The following is a 24,284-nucleotide window of genomic DNA, read 5'->3' as shown; positions in this document are numbered from 1 at the left end:
AAGAGAAGAGACCCAATTCCAAAAAAGACTTCATAAAACATAAAACTGAAGTACAGCCTGTCTTGCAATGAAAACAATCCTGCCTTACCCTTTTGGTTCACTTTCTGCTTTTCCATATCTCTTTCTACTGCCCACTCTTTTTCAGAAGAAGCATTTTGTTTTCCTTCCCTATTTGGAGTAGCCTTCTGTGTGTTAGAGCACAGCCTCAGATTCTCACCCATCTCTCCCTATTTGCTATCACACCTACTCTTTTTCCTTTTTGGCCTACTTTTGATGTATATTCCATTCACAGTGTATATTGCAAAACCTTTTACTCCCATCATGCAACACTGTTTGCATTAGAAGTGCCTCTTGTTTGTGAATGTATAGCACGTAATTTCAATTTTTTTTCCCTGTATTAGTTACTGTGCTGTATTTACACCACCATGAGAAATATATGCGAAAGAGCAGACATTATGCTGTCTAATATAAATAATGTTGCTTGTTTTACTATAAACTTGTAGATGGCATCAACAGAAATGGAGCCATTCCCATTTATCTGAGTGTCCTCTGCCTGGTATTGAACAGATCTATGCCTGCCTTTAAAGCGGAGGACAGTCCCCCAGTTGCCATGGAATAATGCTTCCTAAAGCTCAAGGAAGTATTGTGCAAAGATGCTTTGTATGTCTCTCCTGTTTCAGGGATTCCTCTGTACCTGGATGGTCTCCTAATATTGATTAGAGTAGTCACAATGTTCCCAAAGAGCAGCCAAAAGAATGAAAAAAAGCCAATACAGTGGAAAAAGTGGGGCCATTACTTATGTCTTTTTATCATCCAGACAACTTCCTATTAAGAAAACATCTTTTAGGATCCCCAAGATTTAGGGCCACACTGAGAACATAGGGCATCAGAGGTATACACTTGTCTGTAGCTTTTCTGTTTACTCTCCCATGTAATTACTGAGACAAAAATTATACTAAATATTTTTTTCCAGTAGTCCCACTGCTAAAGTGGACCAACTGTGGGATGAAAATACCAATTAAAACTTTGCTTTATACATTTTATATGTGGTACAATAATTGATTTTGTTCTGGGTCTGAATTTTCTTCTTGATTTTCAAAATATTAGACTAAATTCTGCACTCCATTACACATATGCAAATATTGTTTTAATGGATGTATAGCATTCTCAGAGAAGACATAGTTTATTCAGGGCTCAATTTAACTGCCACTGAAATCAATGGAAAGGCTCTGACTGATGTCTATACAAATTGTATCAATCCCTTAATCATTTCAAATGGGATCTAATGGTGAAATTGTTCTCATTAAAAACAGTGTACTGTGAATATGAGCCTGCTGAGCTCATCAATGGTAGTATTAAAGCAATAATAAGAGCATAAAGAAAAAGGAATAATTTACTTAGGTTTCTCAATTGGCTATTTGATGTAAACATTCCTTTTGTTATAGTAAAGTTTCTCCACCAGAATAAACAGGTTCCTCCTTTCACCCCAATAACTGAACCTGTAGCCCTAATGATACTTCATAATTAGAATCTAGCCTCATGATTCATCTTTCTAAGAGGAAATGTTGGTACTAAATTAATTATGCCACAAGCCCAGAGAACTACACTTTGCAGTGTTTCATTTTATTCTATTGGTGCCCACAACAGACATCTGATGAAAGCTATCTTCAGGGTTGGTTGGTACAGAAAGTGATTGCAAAGTACCAGTTCCTAGAAGTCCCATTGCAAATGTTTATCTTATGTCAGTGGTTAAAATAGTCATTAGTACCCAGAAACCCACAATAATGCAGAAATAGCAGATCCAAAACCAGAACTTATGATACTCCAGTTCTCCCATTTTAACAGGCAACATCTTATGCCTCAGCTGAAGATGCTAGTTCAAGCGAACCACAATAGTCTGTAATATTGCACATCTGGTGACATAGTAAAGAGCAGTGATTACTTGTACCGACACAGGCTGCACCAGGAAACAGGAAATTCGTTACTGTTACTGGCAAAACCATATATTTCTGTGAATGACCTGAATGTTATTAGCCACAATTCCTGAAACATCCTTTGCAACTTTGTATTATGTCCTCTTTCATGTACAGTGACAAACCCATCATTATCAATAGCTGTAAGTGACACTAGTGCTGTAAACCTATTGACTACAAGGGGAAATTTCTCACACCTTGCCTTCTTTCAACTTAAAAGAATTTGTCACTGTAGTGTTACAGAATAATTTTGCATTCTTAAATGAGTATATGCACACAAATAGCACTGTATTGTTAGTGTAGATAATTAGAGTAAATTTTTTCTCCACGTAATTCACAGGTCATGGACATGCGTTTGCCCTTATTATTAAAATTGAAAATGGATCAAACTGAGTTCGTAGCATGAGTTTCTGTATTTAAGCCTCAGTTAATAAGAGGGTTCTTAACAAAGCCCTCCTCTCTGAACCCTCCCACTGCATTCACTTGCAAATCACTGTATGGCTGGCAAAGCCGGCGTCTTGTCCCCCCCCCAGCCCCAAACCTTCTCATGTTGAGCACTGCGGCTCTATCAGCAGCAACATCTCTCGCAGTGAGGGACGTTTCTTATTAATCAGGGGCACTGAATGGAAACCAATCAGATAGGAAGTCCTTTTGGCTTCAGCTCCCTGCCTGCCTGACTTAAAAGTGATGCAGGGAGAGAGGGAGCCCTAGTTAGATGCAAGTACATACAGCGCTGGAGATACAGTAACAGGCAGAAGGGAGGAAGCAGGTAGAGAAACAACAGTGGACGGACAGAGCTGGGCTCACACTGGCAGACACGGTGAGTACATTAACTTTCTTTAGCATTGAAATTGCTGACAGCAAAACAGCAGATGCTTTCTTAAAAAGTGTCTAAAATGTTAAACATTCCTTAGAGATGCTTTTTAGGGAGAGGGGGTGGGGGGCAGGGTCAGCAGAGCACTTTGGGGAGATTTCTTTTATACAGTTCAGAAAGAAAATATTTGTACTAAATTGCTGAAATCTAAACTTCTGTTGCTGTATATATGACAACTGCTCGTGCATATTAGGAAGCTAGCAATGTGTATTCTATTTGGCAATACTATTAGACATTATTCAGTTTTTACTTCAAGATAGCAGTAATAATATAGCCTAACTTTTGTGCAGGATGCTTTTTCATCTGTCCAAATAGAAGCTATCTTCCTTTTTTTTCTGTCATATTTTATCGAAAATGTCCAATCAAAACAAACCCAGCTAAGAAGGATGAAAAAGGAGGAGGTCCACTGCTAACAAGAATGAAGTACCTATCCTTTGTTTTGTTTTTCTTTAGTGGGAGTAGCAAAATTAGTATTTTTTTAATATGTGTTACAGGAAGAAGTGGCAGCTCAGGGTTCAGAAAGATTGAGAGCTGAGGGAGATGTCCCTTTAGATATTCATAGCAGTAAGTCAAAGTCAACAGGCTTAAAGTGTAAGGCTCTTTTCCAGAAGTGCTACCAAACAACCTTATCAGCCTAATATGTGTAAGCAGAGACTAGCACAGAAAGCAAGGCAGAAAGTGCAAAAGGTCGAACTGACCACTTGATTTTGAAGTAATCAGCAGAAACCAATTGCCTAATGAATGACAGTTTGCCTTTTCTTTTCACATGCAAGAAATGTGCAGTCGCATTCATTCAATTTCACTGTATGAGCTTCAAACAAAGAATGATGCATATGAACTATAAAGAAATTGATATCCCTTGCAGTTGCATAGCAATGTGCATACGGTAGCCACTCGCCTTCTCAGATTTAAGTAGTAGGTCAGAAAATAGAATGGTATTTTCTTAGGATAATTTCCATTTTCAGTAGACATTTACAACCAACGTATCAGTCTTACTCTGATTAAAGTCAGTGACAAAACTCATATTCTACTTAAATCACAACAGGATTATGCTTCATTGCTGTGTACTACACCAGTTTCTCATGATAAGGACAAATATAGCTAAAAAGGCAAGTGTAATACTTGCAATAGTTTCGCTAATCTGATCAAAAGCTTTGTTTAATAAAAAGTATTGGTGGTAATGATAGGAATTGCTAATGATGGATCTTTAAAAATCATTGCTTCGAAGTCATTTTCCACATCTAAAATGTTAATTTCTATTCCAAAAAGTGAGAATGGACTAATGAAATATTTGGAAGTCTTGTGTTATATTTTTTCTCTAATAATTAAGAACTCTACAGAAGATCTATGTTAGATTTTAAAAAGGTGTACTGTTATCTATGTCAATTTGACAGGTAAAATACATTGTCATTTCATTTGTCCTCCACTATGTAATAATATAAATTCAAGATAGAATTAAACGTATTTACAGCTAATGTGATTTTTTATTAGCAAAAATATAAAACTTTTACAAGGTCATATTACACTATCAAATCCTATGAAAGAAATAATTCTTGTTTTGATTTTCTAAGTTAGATAAACAAGACTAATTTTAAATGAGGAAATGTAACTGTATCAGTACTACATACTAAACTTGTACCTAAAATAGTTGTCAAGTCTTTTTAAACTTGATGGGGTGATTTCAACAATCAAAGTTTTTCGTGTGTTTATTTGTAGTAAGAGTATTTCATTTCAGAGGCTGTCTTGCAGCCGTTATTGTAAAAAATTATGTTGCATAAATAACCAGTACATCTCACCTAAACACAAAAACCAGTTTGGAGATGCAGTTTGGAGAGAAAATGTGGAGGGAAACATCTCTGCCATATGTTTTATACAGCTCCATGGTAAAAAAGTGCTTCAGGCTTTCAGCATTTTCACACTTGTCTGCAGAAGTGACCATTCCAAAAAGGCTGCTCTCCCCTCCGGACAGCAGCCCATTCACAGGGATCTGTGCTCTCCCCTTGCCTGGCTGCTGCTCCACAAGCACGCTGATCTCAGCGGCAGTTGCATGGTCTTGGCAGAGACACCCTCTCATCATTTGATCAGCCAATGAGGATGATTTCATTTCCAACTAATCTGCCCAACAAAATGTAATAACTAAATTCACTGGTTTAAATGTTATCACCCACAATGCTGCAGAAAGGACTGTACAACTTAATTCTGACATTCGCTTATGCCCTGACATCAGGACATGGTTTCTGAAGCTGCACAACATGGGTTGCAGGGAATCTACTGGCAGACACATTGAGAAGTAGTGCTAGAAAGTAACAGGACTGACAATTTCCTCTGAGGATGAGTTTGTTCAGGATATAAAACAAGGTAGACTGTTGTCTCCTATTGGCTGTCCAAAGCCTGATGATAACACAACACATGAGGGAACACTTATTACTTCAAAATTTTCATTTATTATAGGGTAACACACACACACAGAGAATCTTGTACCTATTTTCAGATATGAACAGAAACACAGAACTGTTCTCCTTCTGTTCCTCCTCCCCCTTCTTTTCTCAGTTTTGCAAACTGTTCTGGAGATACAAGACCTTACTGAAAATCAAAACTCAGCAATGACCACTGTTTAAAGGTTCTCCCAACTCCTGCACAAATCTTTTGCTTATAAGAAAACCGTGCCATATAGACCTGGATATAAGACAATACAGATACATAATTTTATATGTTTCTTTCATGCAGTCAGTGCTATTTAACCGCCAAAGGCAAGTGAAGCAAAAGCCTAGACAAAAATGCCTCTCCCACTCATATCAGAATGCCTTCCGAATTTCTAAGGCTTGCAGCAGGTGTTACATGCAAATGCTATCTGCAGAAGCACAAATATTTGAACATGAATAGGGATGTCTGAGTGAAAGCTAACTGCATTCTGCATGTGAGTGAGAGAGTTTATGAAAAGTCATTTGTAGGAATAAATCCAAAATTTTGCTGAAAGGGGGTGGGAGGAGAAGGAAAATAAAGCAAAGGGAAATGATTCTCAGCTATGAACAATAAGAATCTTTGTAAAAGCAGTCAAGTGTCATTTTAATAACTTTCTCGTTTTGCCTTTTAAACAAATATAGGAAATTGCTGAATGGCAAAAGGCAAGTTACCATCCTTACTTTCAGCGACTGATCATGATAAAAAAACCACAGTGGCATCAAGGCCTACTTTCCAAGCATGACTGAACAGGAGAGACATATCTTGATCAGAAAATCCTAGCAAAACTGGGCTTTGGTTACTTCGAGGAAAATGCTGTTACTAACTTCAGGGAAAAAGGAAAAATACTGGATATATACCACAGCTTACAAGAAAGCTCTAAAATTATTATGTTTTAGAAAGAATTAATTTTTTCATGCATAGTATGTAACATAATTATAGAAAAGATAGGAAGTAAAATGTGTTATTTATAACCTTCATTCCACAATCTCAGAAAGATTACCAAAGGAGATGGGTGGCATTGTCTTCATCCCATAAACAGAGATTATTGCACAGAGAGTTGAATTGACTTGGTCTCAGTTACGGAGTACCTCAGTGTCAGAGCCAAGAGTAGAATTGGGCCTCTGCTTTCCTAGTCCTCCAATTTCTCTGTATGAATGCGACAATGTTCATAAAAATAAATGTCTCTTGAATACTTAAATAACACCATAAACAGCCACAATGTTTCTCTGGAAATATATTTCTATAACTGCAAAATGGAATGCCTCAAGTGATGGCCAGTGTATTTCTTTGCCAGTTAAATGCAAATTTCTATATTTAAATGTCACACATTTTAGCAGTAAGAGTAATAGCAACATCAAAAGAACATCACATAAGATTCAGTTTTCCCTGTCTCATACAAACATAACTTTCATATTAGAATCTCCTGATATGAAAATGCAAATGTCAGAGAGGTTTATGTAAGTACAAATTTTCTAGGCACTAAACAGTGTTCAGGTTGCTTCGTCCTCATAAACGCTAGTCAAGGGAAATAACTACCAGCTTCATAGAAATTCTGCCTGGAAGAATATTACAGTGTTGGGCTACGCATGTCATTGCTTAGCGGCTCCAATTTTCCTAAAAATACTGAAAGTATTTTCTCATTGTATATAAGTGTGTTGAGAAGAAACTCCTAAGTTACTTGCCCAAATTCAAAACATGTTCTTTATAAATGATACCCAAGAAAAGATTCTGTGAAATAGAGAAAACTGTAGATAATGCTTTTATGCTTGGGGATGGAAACAGCCAGCCTTTCCATCATTTTAGACAAACTACACAACAACTCTCATAAGGAGATTATCTCAATTTGCATATTTTTAATAGTTCAGTTGAAGGCAATTAATAATGTATACAAGCCTATCTAGCAATATATACAGACATTATTAGATTTAGACATTACTTTCAGAAAATTATGATCAATTACATTGATAATCAATGGTGCAGATTTTGACATTTATATTTTGGAACCTCTTAAAAAAGAATTCAATTAAACATCAGGTTGTATAAGAGTGTTCAGTAAAGGAAATTTAAAAAGTATAATGTTCTAACATCCTCAGCTGAAGACCTTACCAAAATAATTGTTCTTTATTTCCGCTGTATTCCATCATTCAGTGTCTGTTCTTGAGGAGATGACAAAGAGGTAAAGTGAAAAAGGTGTGAGTTGGGGATAAGGGTGAAGTTAATCCCATTACTTCTGTTTTGAAAGAAAAAGTAGGCATAGTACAAATGAAAACTGACATTTTAAAATCCAGCAGTTATAGGTTATATATGACTAGAAGGTATCGGTAAACTACTCATACCTGAATTTAACAAATCAAAATAGCCCCAGTTCATGAGCAGAATTCTTTTTATATATATATACGCACATACATTCATACATATATTTGTATGTATACATACATAAACCCAAACATAATTCCAGCAAATTGTAAAAAGAATGATAAAATATTTAAAAAAAGGAATAGATTAAAATAGGTTTGCTTAAGTTTGCAGTGCTACTTTCTGGCTGAATTTGTTTGCCTGGCTATTTTGTTGTTTATCATAATACTTTCATGTGATTTGCATTATTGTTTATCATAATAGTTCATAATAATGGATTCAAATATCAAGTTTTGTAGTGGGAAACTATTGTAAACAAGTTCTTTCTTTTAATTTTTAACACATAGTTGCTGGTTGTGGGAAATCTCATGGAAATGATTCTGCCTGTGTAGTAACAGAAAAAAAAAAAAAACAGGAAAACATAGTTATTTCAAAAGGAAATCTTGCAGTTGTTTAAATTATTTGTAAGGAGCTGTTTGTGCTTGTGCCATATTCTGGAACCCTTATTCAGAATGACTAATATTTTGCAATAAGACTAGTCCCACTGAAGCCACTGAAATTGCTTTTGTGCATTTCCTTTACACAGAGTAAAAATGAGTGCTGAATCTGTGTTTTTATAATAATTCTTTCTGATAAAAATATATATTTTCCTCAGAGTAAAAATAAAAATATTATGTTACAGAAAACATTTTCTCATTTCCTGCAAGATTTGCAATAATCCTTACATTTGCTTCCCAAATGTAAAAGGAAATTTCACCTCTAATGAGAATTTAGACTTGTTGAAAAATGGAAATATATTTAAAAATTAATGTAGACCCTTCATTCCTTGCTGTTATCTGCATCCCATAGATTACCAGCAATTGAGCCAGATCTTGCTCGTAATGGTTTTAAATTTGTATGATACATGCCTTCTTTCCTAATTAAGACACATTTTTGGATTGCATTTATAACTTTTCTAGGGGTAAGATACTAAGTAAAAGCCCTTGTGTTCTAAAGAAAATTAATTAATCTCTTCATTTTCCTTTATGGAGATAGAACTTTATCTATGATACTGAAGATATTGTTCTTAGGAGGAGGAGGAGGAGGAAGTGTATCAAGACTGAGAACTCACATATCACTGCAAGTAAGGGTTTTGTAAGGTTTTAATAGCATTTGCCACATTTTAATAAAATCCAAGCTTCTGGTGCTGCCTGCTTTTCTGGTCATTGTCCTACTGAAAAATCCTCACTATTCATGGTGGTAAACCATCCCTGCAACAAACAACAGAACTTTCAAAACAGAAAAGTATGTCATGTATTTAACGTACTTCTAACTACTTTTAAAGGTAATTAAAGAGAAGAAACTCTCCAAAAAGTTGGTACAACTGCTCTCAGCTACAAGTGGCCAAAAAAACTTCTGGTTGAGAGCCTTTCCCTGAAATTTTCATTCAGGAAAGGGGAAAATAGCACTAGGGAAGACAAAAAGGGGAGTAAATTAGGAAGTGGTTAGACTGCACCATAGATTGATGGTTTTGGAAAAAAAAGAAAGAAAAAGTAAAATAAAAGATGCTCATTCATACTCTCTGACATAGATCTGAAAAGTTTGAATCTAACAGATAATGGTTTAGGAACATACCTAGTGTTACACATTCAGCAACATAACTGTTAGCACTGCTAGAAGGAAAGATTTAGCACTCCTGCCAATGCTACTCACTCTCTAATTATTTATTTGTCATTTGACTTTACATTCATCCAATGCACATTTACATTTTAGAGCAAGTTTGTCTAACAGCCACCTACAATACAGATCCACAAAGAATAAACTTCTCAAATATACAAAGGTCCTCTATGTTTTTATCTGTCCTCAACATGTTCAGATTCTAGTTTGTAATATTTTCCCAAAACTAAAAGCCTACAGGTAGAAGAGGTATATTTTTTAAACTACTTTAAGGATTATGTTTAATAAGCATTTGTTTGATTAAATAGTGAACTGCACTGCTATACACAGACACAGCACCATAGTTACCTTTGATTACTCGAGATATACTCAGTAATAGCAAGTAATATATAAATGATGATTTCAAAGGAAACATACATCTGAAAATTTCCTAACAATTACAGATGAGAGCAGATAGTTCTTGTGTAGTTTGTGCACAGATCTGTGTGTGTAACACTGTAGGAGTAGCATATATTCACAGCTTGGGTTTGAACAGAACTAAAATGGGTCTTAAGGATTCGAATTCCTGGTCTCATGACGTAAAGAGGATCTCAACTTCTATTCAAAAATAATTTCACTACTTTGTAACTGGCAGAAAATTGTATAAACTCAGAATAACTATGTAAGTGATATTTTTCTGGAAGTGCAGGTAGCTTGAAACTAGTAGCTATGCCCCATGCGTGTCACTGGGATCTTTCCTAAGACATACACAAGGGGCTCTCAAACAATACAAAGCCAGGGCAGAAACACACATTGAGTAACCTGATGTAATTGTTAAAGGACATGCCTAGAGCCAGTAGAAGAAACCCTGCCAATGTGGTAGAAAAATACTAGTTTACTGGAGAAGGAAGGAAGGAAGGAAGGAAGGAAGGAAGGAAGGAAGGAAGGAAGGAAGGAAGGAAGGAAGGAAGGAAGGAAGGAAGGAAGGAAGGAAGGAAGGAAGGAAGGAAGGAAGGGAGGGAGGGAGGAAGGGAGGAAGGAAGGAAGGAAGGAAGGAAGGAAGGAAGGAAGGAAGGAAGGCAGGCTTTCTCTCCAAAGCTTCAAAAGTGGATTCACAAAGCTGAAGTAGCATAAAGACCTTTTTTGTAAACCAGCATAAGATTCTGGATTACTTGATTTGAGCTCTTTTTAAATGCAGTACTGTGGGCAGCTACAATACAAATGGGACCAAAATGAATGTTGTAGTTTGTCTATATCCTTTCTGTGCAAATACAATCAGAATCATTAATTTGTACAGACTGAAAGCTGAAATCTGAAAAAAAAATGCTTTAAGGAGCATTAATAGGGAGACACTGCTGTAGAATGCAAAAAATAAATGTCACATTAATTTTCTGCTTCCATCACCTCAAGTTGATCAGCACTAATTAAATTTCATGCTAGTCATCCTGTGAGCTTAGTAGGCAATAAAAAAAATCCTGAAATTTCATTACTCGTGGTGAAAACACACACATATGTACATGTGCATACATGTATCCATATCTGTATCTGTATTGATATTGATATTTTAGAGATAGAGATGATAGAGATAAAGAGATCTAGAGACCTCTATATCTATTATGATATCAACATAGATATACGTGTGTGTATATATATGTATATATATATTTATGTGCACAGCATCAGTGTCATGAAAGCCATGCATGTACTTGCATTGTAAGGTCCCCAATGATATATGTTCTAGCCAATATCAGGTAAAGTAGGATGTTTATGAGCTCTGAGTTGAGGAGAACTCTGCAGGTCATTTCAAGTTTCTATTCTTTAGCAGCAGATTCAGATCATCTACTTCAACACCCCTGTCATGGGCAGGGACATCTTTCACTAGATCAGGTTGCTCAAAGCCCCATCCAACCTCACCTTGAACACTTCCAATGATGGCGCATCCACAACCTCCTTGGCCAATCTGTTCCAGTGTCTCACCACCCTCATCGTAAAAAATTTCATCCTTATGTCCAGTCTAAACCCACACTCTTTCAGTTTAAAGTCATTCACTCATGTCCAATTTTTCATCCACCAGTATCCCCAAATCCTTCTCTGCAGGGCTGCTCTCAATCCCTGCATCCCCCAGCCTGTATTGATACTGGGGATTACCCTAACCCAGGTGCAGAACCTTGCACTTGGCTTTGTTGAACTTCATGAGATTCACAGGGGCCCACTCCTCAAACCTGTCAAGGTTCCTCTGGATGGCATTCCTTCCCTCAAGCATATTAACTGCACCACTCAGCTTGGTGTTGTCTGCAAACTTGCTGAGGGTGCACTTAATCCCACTGTCTATGTTAATGAAGGCATTAAATAGTACTGGTCCCAGTATGGACCCTTGAGAGACACTACTTGTTACTCATTTCCATTTGGACATTGAGCCATTGACTATAACTCTTTGGACACAGCCATCCAGCCAATTCCTTATCCATCTAACAGTACAACCATCAAACCTGTATGTCTCCAATTTAGTAGCAAGAATGTTGTGGAGGACCATGTCAAAGGCCTTACAGAAGTCCAGGTAGACAACATCTGCAGGTCCTTGTCCACTGATGTCCATTGTAGAAGGCCACTAAATTAGTGGCACGATTTGCCCTTGGTGAAGCCATGTTGGCTGTCTCTAAACACCTCCTTGCCTTCCTTATATTTTGGCATGTCTTTCAGGAGGGTCTGTTCCATGATTGTACCAGGCACAGAGGTGAAGCTGACTGGCCAGTAGTTCCCAGGATCCACCGACCAGTCAGCCTCAGTTTATTCTGTCAAGATTTTCAGGAAAGAATTTCTGCTTCATTCAATAACTTTGTACCGAGGCAATAACTCCCTGGAAGAAGAACTGATGACTAAACCACCTTAATACAGTTATATGGTATGACTGATTACTTTCAGTGAAGCATCTCTATTTACTCTAATACCCATACAATTTCTACCTGATCACATGTATTGACACAATTCCTACCTTCAGAAAATTTAAGTGACTATTTAAAAATAGGGTTTTCAGCTTGTCTCACTGTTTCTCACCTCAAGGGGCAAAGATTCAGGAAACCTGGAGTCTTGTCGCTATAATGCATTTTTCGGAATATCTTCAGCCTTACTGTATGGTCATCTAAATGATCAACCCCAATGCAGACAAAGCAATACCTCTAATAACTTTCATTTAAATGCCCCTTTACAATGCAAATACAAAGTTGACTTCTTATTCCAACTTTACTTAATTGGTCCTGAAGTTTAGCTTTATTTTGATAATTTACAGGTCAAGTGATGTGAGCATGCTCTTTTTAAACAGAAATTTCAATCCCAGTGGTCACTATCAGGTATCTGAAGGACAGGAAGGATAAGAAAGGTATAGACATATTCTCTCTCCTTCCCAGGTAGTCTATAGTGGTTAATTCTAAGGCACACTGAATGAAGTATGAATTTTTCAGGATTGCCACAGAGCATCCAAAATGTTTTATCCTATTTATAAAAAAGAGAATTGTAGATGTTAAGATTTAAATAAAAAGGTAGTCATTAGACAAAACTACTACCTCCATTTACAAGCAATTGTTTTCTCAGGTGCTGGTGACATACACCACCACCTATCCCATTCAAAAGATGATGAACAGTTATTTGCCCTAAAATATAATGGTGTTCATCTTTAGAGGCAGCATGTATTGTATTTTTTTTTTCCTCAAGAAATGGAATATTACCTTATGCTATGTTAAACTTGTGTCTGAGAATTGATATATCTTAACACGTTGCCGGCCATAGTCATTAATGTTAGGAACAGATGTTAAAACTTACAGTTTATCTCACTGAGAATTTAATAAGAAGCATTTGTCAGTGTTCATTTGGTATATTGTCCACAGTTCTATGAAATAACATGTGAAAGAAATTTAAACATAATCAGTGTAGAAATCCTCAATATTTAAATGCAAGAACATACATATGCTTTACTTATGCATATATATGTATTTATGGGCATAAATAAGTGTAATTAAAAAGTTGGGGTTGACTTACTAGTGAGAGTCAGGTGCATTATAATTTCATAGAGTGCATCTGCTAGTGAGCAGGAATACCTCAAGATCCCAGTAGAATCTTAATTTACATGATGCCAATTACCAAAATTATTATCTGCCAGAATGACAGCAGTATCAACATTTCCAACATCTTTCTCTTCTCATATTCTGTACACCTCCCTAGAGGCTGACCTTGCTGCTTTCTGGAGCAACTGGCCTTGCTGTGTCCTTGCTATGGTTTCAGCTGGAGGACTATTGAATTTTGTGGGGTCAGAGAGACTTGCTGGTTTGAAGACAGGACAATGGAGGGGACAGAGGTTTCTCAGTGGTCCTCATTCTGAGGCAAGTGATGAAAAAAGGGGTGGCACCCTCCACCATGGGGTGATGTGTCAGTGAAAGTTCCTTTCCCTTTGCTCTGGAGACAAAACCAGTTTAGGAAGTGGAGGAAAAGATCCTTCAACTGACTCCAAGTCTCACTGACCTTTTATCCAAAAGAATTAATGTCACCATCATGTTTGTCTTAACACTTTATTGATATTCAAACAATGAAAGATTCAGGTCTTAACAATCACTAATGTCTGTACTCCATCATTAAGACACCTCCAGGAAAGGTCAGGGACTGAGCTAAAGCATAGGATCCAACCTGGCCTAAGTACATGCACCTGCATCACTGGACATCCATAGTTTGTCACCCTATTAGGGCAGTCATTGATCAGGCCACCTGTGAGTTATATGCTCTTCTATCATATTTATGTGCACTGATAGTGACTACCTGGCAAAACTTGTAATAATTAACTAATAGAAGTATTAATAATATTTCTGGGTTACCCAATGTGGAAAATATTGCCTATTACTCAAATGAAGGTCAATTTAACATTTGTAAATTAAAGACACTGAACCCAGTTGTCATAGAACAGCACAACACTACCTAGCTCACTAAGGATACACTGTTTTAAGTGAGTGTTTTTTACCCTGTGAGTATGCAGACTTTTAAGGAGCCTATTTCTAATAGACCCATAAAAATATATCTATATGCCAATTAATTACAAGCAGGTTTAAATTTATTGTAAAGAACCCCACTTGCCTGGTGGAAAATATTTATAGTGTTTGTAAACCACAGTAATCAAAAAGGAAACAACTTAGAACAGTATTTGCCTACTGCATTTTCAACAGGTTTGCGGTTTATAAAAAAGATACGTCGCCTAAGTAACCTTGTGTTCATATACTGCAAATACTGGAGGCACACAAAAGGAGAGATTGTGAAAGGACTTGAGAGAGAACAATTTTTTATTCATGCTTTGTTGTGATTTTGATATCACTAATAAACCTGAAGGACAGGAGAGTAGATAGGAAGGCACAGACAGTGCAGTTTTAAAAATGAGAAGTTTTAATCTTTCTAGTTTTAATATGCTATTAACAAGTTTAGAAACTTCATAGAATCATAGAATCTTTTAGGTTGGAAAAGACCCTTAAGATCATCAAGTCCAACCGTTAACCTATCACTGCCAAGTCCACCACTAAACCATGTCCTCGAGCACCACATCTACCCGTCTTTTAAATACCTCCAGGGATGGAGACTCAACCACTTCCCTGGGCAGCCTGTTCCAATGCCTGACTACCCTTTCGGTGAAGAAGTTTTTCCTAATATCCAACCTAAACTTCCCCTGGTGCAGCTTGAGGCCATTTCCTCTCGTCCTGTTGCTTGCTACTAGGGAGAAGAGACCGACACCCACCTCGTTACAACCTCCTTTCAGGTAGCTGTAGAGAGCAATAAGGTCACCCCTCAGCCTCCTCTTCTCCACACTAAACAACCCCAGCTCCCTCAGCTGCTCCTGATAAGGCTTGTTCTCTAGACCCTTCATCAACTTCATTTCCCTTCTTTGGACACGCTCCAGCACCTAAATATCCTTCTTGTAGTGATGGGCCCAAAACTGAACACAGTACTCAAGGTGCGGCCTCACCAGTGCCGAGTACAAGGAGACGATCACCTCCCTAGTCCTGCTGGCCACACTATTCCTGATACAAACTTGAATGGATGTAAGTCTGCATTGCTTAAGTTCAAGTTTTGTCTTTGACTTCAGCTGAGATAAGAATAAACAAATAATTTTACTACTGAATTTGAAGTCCTGTTAAATTACTGGTACAACAGGAGAGTATAAACAGAGTATAGCTTACTCTTTAGTAAAAAAAAATACACTAACTTGAATAACAGGTTTTCTCATTGAGCACAGAATAAAATACTGAAATTAAATCTTGAAGAAGAAATACTAGAACCTGAGAAAATTATACAAATAATGTTAGTGCATCATATGCAATGTCTTTGTAACAATACGTTTCTATCTCACTGTGATTGAACTGAAAAAAGATCAGTGTTGTATTAGAGACCATGTAAATAGGTATTCATGTGGTGCCCCTCAGAAATTACCAATTACTAGTCAGTAATTACAACAAAGTATTTCAAAGTGTTCTATAAAAGCAGTTAAGTATACACTTCAGGTAAACAACAGAAGTGCACATAGTCCTGATGGAAAGCTCAACATTGTCTAGCTGAATATTCCCATGGACATGGGTAACATTTAGATTCAATCTTTATAAAGGGAGGAAATACTGTCATGGTCATTAATAAAGCAGAGCAGAGAACCTGAGAGCTGCAAAGGGACAGAAAGGGCAGAATTCATTATGCAGCTGAGCACTAGCTTGTTCAGGAACACCTGAAGTGCCTGAACCACACCAGAGCATATAGGCTGGGCAATAGCAATGAAACTAGGGGGGAAATGGTCAACTATTGTGTAATCAGGACTAATGTAAAATGATAAGAATTTTTTCTTTCCAGCCTCTTCATGCCCTTCCTCCTGCACAGGGGTTGGTATGTGTGCAGAATCCACATTAATTTGTATAATGTGCATGTGAATATAATATGAACAGATAGATAATATTACATGACAAATCCAATTTACATAGAATACGTGAAAAAAATTATTTGGATAATTATGTTTTAAAAATGCATTATCTTCTGCAAATAAGTCATTAGTATTCAAACAAATAAGTGGAATAACTCCACATTCCTTGCAAGGTAAATCTCAGAGGAAACAGTATTGCAAAATGCCAACAAATACTGATTTCTGATACATTAGAGGATAAAGTTAGAGGAAAATCTAGATTGTGTAAAGAGGCTTCTTTCTGCACAGGCTGGGAGACAAAGGGAAATTATAGCTTGTTCAGCTATCAAAATGAGATTGAAATATAATTTCAGGATAGCTTAAAACAGGATAAATAGTATACTGTAAACATATTGCTCATAAAAGTAATAAATTCTATTAGATAAAATAAACAGTTATACTTGAGTACTGCATAATTGGAACAATAGATAAACATGCAGTACATACAGATTTTAAAATGATACACAGGGCTAAGAAATCTTTGGTTTAAAAAATCAAAATCAAATGTATGCATTAGTAACACATGTTGAAGAAGCCATCGCTTCAGAAGGCACTTAAATATATATATCATTAAAGAAAATTTCATTAAAAGACAGAGACACTAAGTGACTAATGGCAGACAAAAAGTAGAAAAACTACAGAAATGCAAGAAATACCTAACTGTAAGCCTCTGAAGTTAGCAGAATATTTTTACTGACTTACATGACTTGGAAGAAAGTTCTAAAATTTCTTGCAAAATCTAGAACAGCAAAAAATATGAACAATATTATGCATGCCTGAGCAGAGTAAATACAGTGCACATAGAAAAGAGGAAAAAAAAAAAACCTACAAAAATTAATTGCTTATTGAAATAATGTCCTGTGTAAGTGATGGAGGAAAGAAGAATGGAAATAAAGAGTGCCTTACCACATTTAAGCTTTGAATGCATGCCAAAATAAAGATGATACTGAAATAAATACATCAGAGAAATCCAGAATACATTGGCTTTCAGAAAGCAAAAGCAAAATTATAATTGTATGTGTCACAGAGAAGTCACCAGAAATCGGGAATTCCAACTATGAAGTAACTATCTAAATTCTTATTAAGACCACCTTTTTTAGCGTAGGTGCAGATACAACCTGCGTTAAAACCAGTAATTAAGTATTAATGGTAATTCACGGTATGACAGAATACTTACATGATTAAAACAAAACAATAAATTGAAAGTATAAATGTTTTTGGCTTGGTAATGGAGCATTCAAAGTAAGCATGATGGCACATAAAAGAACTTCAGTGAATGTAATTGGAGAAAATGTGAACACATTTTCAAATGCCAACAGGGCAAACAGAAAGTAAAAATATGGATGGAGTAACCACTTTTATTTTCAATTACTTTCACAAGGCTCATATCCAAATGAGGAGAGTTTCACATGTAGTATATTTTTCAATGCATTCTTTGTTATAATTTCAACACTCACAAGCTGGTGTTAGCACATGTATTTTCTTATTTATTCATCAAGACCAAAAGGGAAAGCTAAAGATCAAGAAATAGGTGTAACCTCAAGCTCATCATTTCTTTTATGATGACTTAATGGCAGCTGCTAACATATTTTTTTTTTATTTTATGAAATTAACTTCTATGCAAAATTACTCACTTTCATTTTAACACAAGTACGAGAGGGGTTCAATCTGGAAGTTCAGATAAAGTATTTAATTTTTTATTAGATAACAAGGCCTTCAATAATTAAAGTGGTTTTATTATTTCATATTAACTACTAAAGGATACCACATCACAACAGAAGTGGTGAAGTAGAAAGCTGTTTGTGTATTGTCAGGCAATATAATAAAAGCTCATGAAATATATATACTAAAACAGAAAAGCATACATTTTAAAACGCGCCAACTAAAGAAGTTCTCTTTTACAGGAAATTTGGAAAAATGCTGGTAATGAGAGTCAGTTATGAAAGGTGAACAACTCTTAACAAATAATAATAACCTGTTGAACATAAATAGCTGTAAATGATCTCCTCTTTTTTCAAGTTTTGAGTTCAAATGCATTGTAAAGTATTGGGAGGGCAAGTCACAAGTTGTTCCAACAAGGTGCATCGTAGGCTGGATTGACCTTATGTGCTAAAGAGAGATGTGATAAGCAAAAACTGTCTAAAGAATTTCAGAGTGAAGAAGAAACTGCCTAGATGCTTTGTTCAGCTAAACTATTTTAAAGTGGAATGTTTATTCTGTCATGATTTATTCAGTTGATTACTTTTCTCAAAAAAATCTGCAGTCCTACTTGTCTAGTTTGCCCTGGAGTCACTCTTAAAATTTATCATAACTCCAATAACGTAGAAGTTTTCCTAAAACTTATCTATATATTATATTGCAGTAGAAACTGTTAGGTGACTTCAGATACCACTGTGGTAAATACTGATTTCTGTGAGCAATGCTTAGTCCCAGACGTGTATCTTTGAAGTTCCACAAAAAGTAGCAGAAGCTCTTAAAACACATGGAGAAAGTACTGCTATCACATACGTCTCCAGAGAGGAAAAAGCCAGGGACAGAAAAGTTTAGTGGATCTCAAAATAAATGAAACGATAGACCCAGGGTAACATAGACTCTTTTCAGAGTTGCCGAGTATTTATAAAACTAGTTTAATTCCTGGACCTGTTCATACTCAGCAGCTCTGAAAAAGTCAGATCCATGTTTCTTGAATTGAGTAAGTGAAAACAGTGATTCCAATGGACAACCAAACTTTATCTAACAAATATATGCTATGAATGGAATGCCCACATTTAACTTCATACAATTCTCTGAAGAACACTTATCCTCCTTTCCTGCAGCTTTTTTGTTCTCAGGTGTTTGTATCCTCTCTTCTCTTTCCTCTCCTCCTCAGTACACTTGCTCTTTCCCTTCTCTACACTTGCCTTCCTCTTTTCTTATTTACTCAGCATTCATTTCACAAGAAAAAAAAAAAAGAAAAAGAAAAAAAGATGTAATGGTTTAGATTATATAGCATATGTAGGCTACAATGTTTAATTTTACTTAAGAATAAGAAAGAAAGACACCAGAAGCAATTAAAAAAATCACATTCCATAATTATTTTTACATAAGTTTAATGTATAATTTCAGATATATTTGAGCATATGTGCTTTCAACAACAGAATTTGTATTTGCACTTGAATCTCTAGGGTTTTAACTTGGCCTTTCTTTTCTCGTTTGCCAAATAGGTCTATAATACCAACATTAACATTACTTTCTACCAACGACATCACCACCAAATAATGAGATATGTTCATTGCCAAACCAGCAAGAGAGCTTTTTTGTAAAGCAACAGGCAAATCAAAGCTATACTTTAGTTCAAAAATATTAGAAAAAGATTAAACAACTATCAATGCTCCTCTGATGCCAAAAATACCAAAAGTCCCTCCTCACATAGGCTTACTGGGGTATGCTGGATTCCCCCTGTGATACACAGAACTATCAGGAAGAGGCAAAGAGAATGCTCTAAAGAAATTATGAAAGTAAAGCAAGTGTTATTAATCACTGTGCTTTTCTATTCTGCTCCTTCAGATACATCCTAGTCCACTGACCTTTCAGGTATGAAGGCAATTCAGTCCATGCTTTCCAAAATATGCATAATGCCTTTATGAGCACTGTGTTCCTCCAAGATAAAGTTTCATCATGTCTCATCAGTTATGAAGAGTGATGTTTTATATTGCTTTCACTTTTTACACATACAAACAATCAAAATATGTTTAGCAAATATCTCAAGCATTCTTCTTTGTTAGTTGTATATATATTTTCCATTTCATAAGGTGGGAAATGAGTACAGAGAGATTAAACTCTTTCCTCAAAATTGGTAAAAAAGCACGTGGTGGAATCAAGAGAAAGAGAAATTACTCCAACATTTTTTTTATGACAGGACGTTTTTCTCTTGTTTAAGCATATTTGGCTTTAGTACAACCATTTCACTCAGCTCCAATAAGATTATTAGCATGTATTATCTAGTTCTGAGCTACATTGCTTATTCATATAAAACAAAAAAAAAAACTCAGAGCAAAAATCATCCTTAATTACAATTAAAAAAAAAAGGAGTAAAAGAAATGTATGCAGTATCACTAACTCATAAAGTGGAAAGATATATTATAATGTTATGGCTCCCTCTTTTGGATAGCACATACCTAGTATGCAATAATAAGAAAACTCATCATGTCCTTAAGACCAAAAAAATAACAGAAGCCTCTCTGTTTTTCCCCCAGATTCTGCTTAATAGTGATAAATGCAGCCAATAAAAACAAGCTTTTTATAAGGTTCTTGCAAAATGCAATTATATTGCAGATCTCTACATTCTATAAAAATGGACATGCATTTCCCAGCTAGGGCTGTGGCTAGAATATTTTTGAAATACATTAAACATTAGTTTATCAAGTGCCTATAAAAACTGGAATATAAAATTCTTTCATGGATTGCTCCTTATTTTAGCAGTGCTGTTAATACAAAATGAAGGAGAAGAATAAACAGAAGATTGATAGAAAGTACTTAAGCTAACTTACTCTCTGGACAAGTGACCAGAAAGGTCACTATTTCGTTCCTACACTATTATTACTTCATTAGGACCTGTGAGTGGAAAAATAAAATAAACCTATAAAATAAACTTGGGTTGCTCTTTTAAGATCTTCAGTATAACTGTGACCTAGCTGAAAGTCCACAAAATTATACTCATTGGCTTCAGGAAATTTTTGAACTTATCTTTGAAGAATTAAAAGACATATAATATTTTTAGAAGAAAAAGAACCATTCCTGTAAAATAAAAGGTGTTTTATTGGATGGGAAAGGTGAAAAAGGAGTAAAACTGTTAAAAGGTATCAATCAACACAAAATGGTAAATCCTGACAGAACCTAAACTCCTATGGTTTAAGATTTTTTCCTAATGTAAGACTAGTAATCAAACAATGTTGGCTTTATAGGTATTGTTATATTTAATTCTGAATTTGGGTTTTGCTTTCCCAAGTATTGGAGGCATACCACCATTCTGCTGCCTTAATATCTAGGCATAATTCCACATTACTCAACAGGTTCAATTTTCTCCATGTCTCCATGTATGGTGCTGTGAGACAACTAGAAATAAAATTTTTGGCAAAAAATGTTCATGAAAAATTCAGTAGCACTATTCAATGACTTCAGCTGTGTCAGCTAGAAGACAGACTTCATTTCACTCAAAAATCCTTCCTATTGCTTCCTTATTACCTTTATATAAAATATGGATGTTAGGCAGGTATACATAAATTAATTGTTCTATAGGCTTTGTTTAGCACTTTCTATTACTAAAAATAGCCATTCATCAACATTCACTAAGATATTGTGCTATACAATTAAAAAAGTAGTTGGATTTATATCAACTAACTTAAAATTGTTACATCATGATAACCATCTTAATTATACTATTGCAGAGTGTTTTTCCTTCACAGCACCCAGAATTGCAATAGGACAATTGCATGTGACTATACTGGATCATTATTATTCACTCTATTTATTAGTAACTATAAAATGTTTATTTTAAAATCAACACTGTAGTAATGAGATTTAGATGAAGGTACACTCTTTTCCATGAAGAACTGCATGTGGATAGTTCCTATAATGACAGTTCTTCAGAGTTAGGAAAAAAAGGTCAATTTACCATGCTTTATCTACAGTAGAAATGAAACTGTTTCATTAAATGATACTGTGTACCCCCCAGCCATAATACTGAAAACTGACATCAAAATTTGGCTGTAATAACGATTGCAGAATCACAAAGATAAAAAAAGGGAGGAAATTCACTTGGAAGGAATATAACTTTGTCTCATGTAAAATATCTATTCCTACATAAACCACGAAAAGTGACTGACGTGCACATCCCTATCTACAGATTAACTATGCACTTTCTTTTTCCCTGTTATGTGATTGAGTTAATTTGTTTTCTATGAAGCTAGATATTTTATGAGTTGTCTTAGCAGTATGGAGCCCAAACATAGCTATGGTCCCTCATATACCCTTTTCCTTCATCTTTTAGGAATCCGAGAAAGAAGGGACAGAGTCATGGGTGCTTGAGTTTATGCAATAAAGTTTTAAAGTTTGACTATGCCCTGCCATTTCAGGCAAAGCTAGACAAAAAATACTAGAGCAGACAAGATAAAGCAAATGCTTTGTTGTATCAACTTTTTTCAGGCATATTTCTACTCTTTTTTCACTCTGAAACTGGAACCATATACATGGTTTCATGCAGTTATATCTTTTGCTTCTTACTGAGTTTTAATGAAAAGGGCAGGAAAATATAGGGGGTAATTCTGGAATATTGTCTGAAATGTACTATGTGTGTTTTGAATTAATCCAAATACATCATATGAAAATCTGCATGCTCTGCGAATTCATACTGAGATATAGACTGTTAAACTCTCAAGTCTGATTCAGATTTTATTAACGGAAACATATCACATGTCATTTGAAAGCTAACTGACAACTTAAGAGAAATAAACTAGTTATTTCTGTTTCTGGCTGCTAGAGACGAAGGAACCAAACAGTAAAAGAGTTGGTATCAGCAATAACAACTGCAGTCTCATCAGAGCACGATTAAATAATTAAATGTATATGCAGATGACATATTTCCCTATCCTTAGACACAGTTCCAGATAGGTCTGAAGTCTTCTGAAGTTGCCTATCGTTGTCGTGGTTTAACCCCAGCCGCCAACTAAGCACCACACAGCCGCTCGCTCACTCCCCCTGGTGGGATGGGGGAGAGAATCAGAAGAGTAAAAGTGAGAAAACTCATGGGTTGAGATAAAGACAGTTTAATAGGTAAAGCAAAAGCTGCACACGCAAGCAAAGCAAAACAAGCAATTCATTCACTGCTTCCCGTCAGCAGGCAGGTGTTCAGCCATCTCCAAGAAAGCAGGGCTCCATCATGTGTAATGGTTACTTGGGAAGACAAAATCCATCACTCCAAACATCCCCCCGCCCCCCGCCTTCGTCTTCCCCCAATTTATACACCGAGCATGATGTCATAGGGTGTGGAATAGCCCTTTGGCCAGTCTGGGTGAGCTGTCCTGGCTGTGCCCTCTCCCAGCTTCTTGTGCACCTGGCAGGGCATGGGAAGCTGAAAAGTCCTTGACTTAGTGTAAGCACTACTTAGCAACAACTAAAACATCAGTGTGGTATCAACATTATTCTCCTACTAAATCCAAAGCACAACACTATACCAGCTACTAATAAGGAAATTAACTCTGTCCCAGCTGAAACCAGGACAATCATGGTAGCAACACTAAACCACATATAAAGTCTGCACTAAGGGTAGAAATTTGAGGAGGGCAAATTCAGGAAATACTATAGGAAATCTTGGAACATCAACAGGAAAAAAAAAAAAAGATTAATTTTTAGAGGATTTCTTTCCCCAGAGGGCTTTAAAACTTTAAGTAATCAAAATTTCAATATGAAATTGAGCATGGAAGCCAAACTCTGAGCTACTGATCAGAGTTCTTGGTGGGCTTCTCTGCAGGACTGTCAAGTACCAGAGGGAATTTGACTGACCACATCTAGGCTACTAGCACTTGGAAGAGAGAATAAACCCTTAAGAAACAAATAGCAGAAAGGGGATCCACTAGAACAGCATATACACCCAAAATCTAGTGTCATGTATCTGTGTGAGACTCTTTCTGTCATTTCATTAAAGGCTGAAAACATTTTGATTTTAACAAACTGCTATAATTAAAAACTGAAAACTTGTTTGGGAAGTTCCATGAAAAATTTTACCACCAGCGCTTTGCTTGTGGCTACCCACTGTTCTGTGATTCATCACAGTTTTCATGAGGAAACAGAAAGGGTTATAAACCCTTAAGGGTAAAATGCCAGATTCTTTTATTCTTTCTTTAATTTATTTAACCAGGGACTTATCAGAAGATCTAACTTCAGTACAGTGGTATTTCAAGTCATAGTAAATGGCAGCGACTTCACGCATATTATCAGGAACCTTAAAAATCTCAGTGATGAAACTGCTGAAATATTC

At 36.0% G+C, this 24,284-nt stretch overlaps 1 protein-coding gene across 1 annotated transcript in view; it reads left to right on the top strand.

Annotated features, from left to right (window-relative positions):
* Positions 1 to 2,515: 2,515 nt before the first annotated feature.
* Positions 2,516 to 24,284, top strand: part of CDH9 (cadherin 9) — a 105,820-nt gene continuing 84,051 nt past the window's right edge. The window contains exon 1 of the mRNA XM_087761323.1: positions 2,516 to 2,793. The gene's annotated coding sequence lies outside the window, so the exon portion shown is untranslated. The remainder of the gene's footprint in view (positions 2,794 to 24,284) is intronic.

This window comes from Nipponia nippon, unplaced genomic scaffold (assembly GCF_047370975.1).
Source record: "Nipponia nippon isolate SJK-2023a ecotype South Korea unplaced genomic scaffold, ASM4737097v1 scaffold_1, whole genome shotgun sequence".
NCBI lineage: Eukaryota > Metazoa > Chordata > Aves > Pelecaniformes > Threskiornithidae > Nipponia > Nipponia nippon.
The sequence above is the reverse complement of the archived record's forward strand: the minus strand, read 5'-3'. Positions and strand labels throughout refer to the sequence as shown.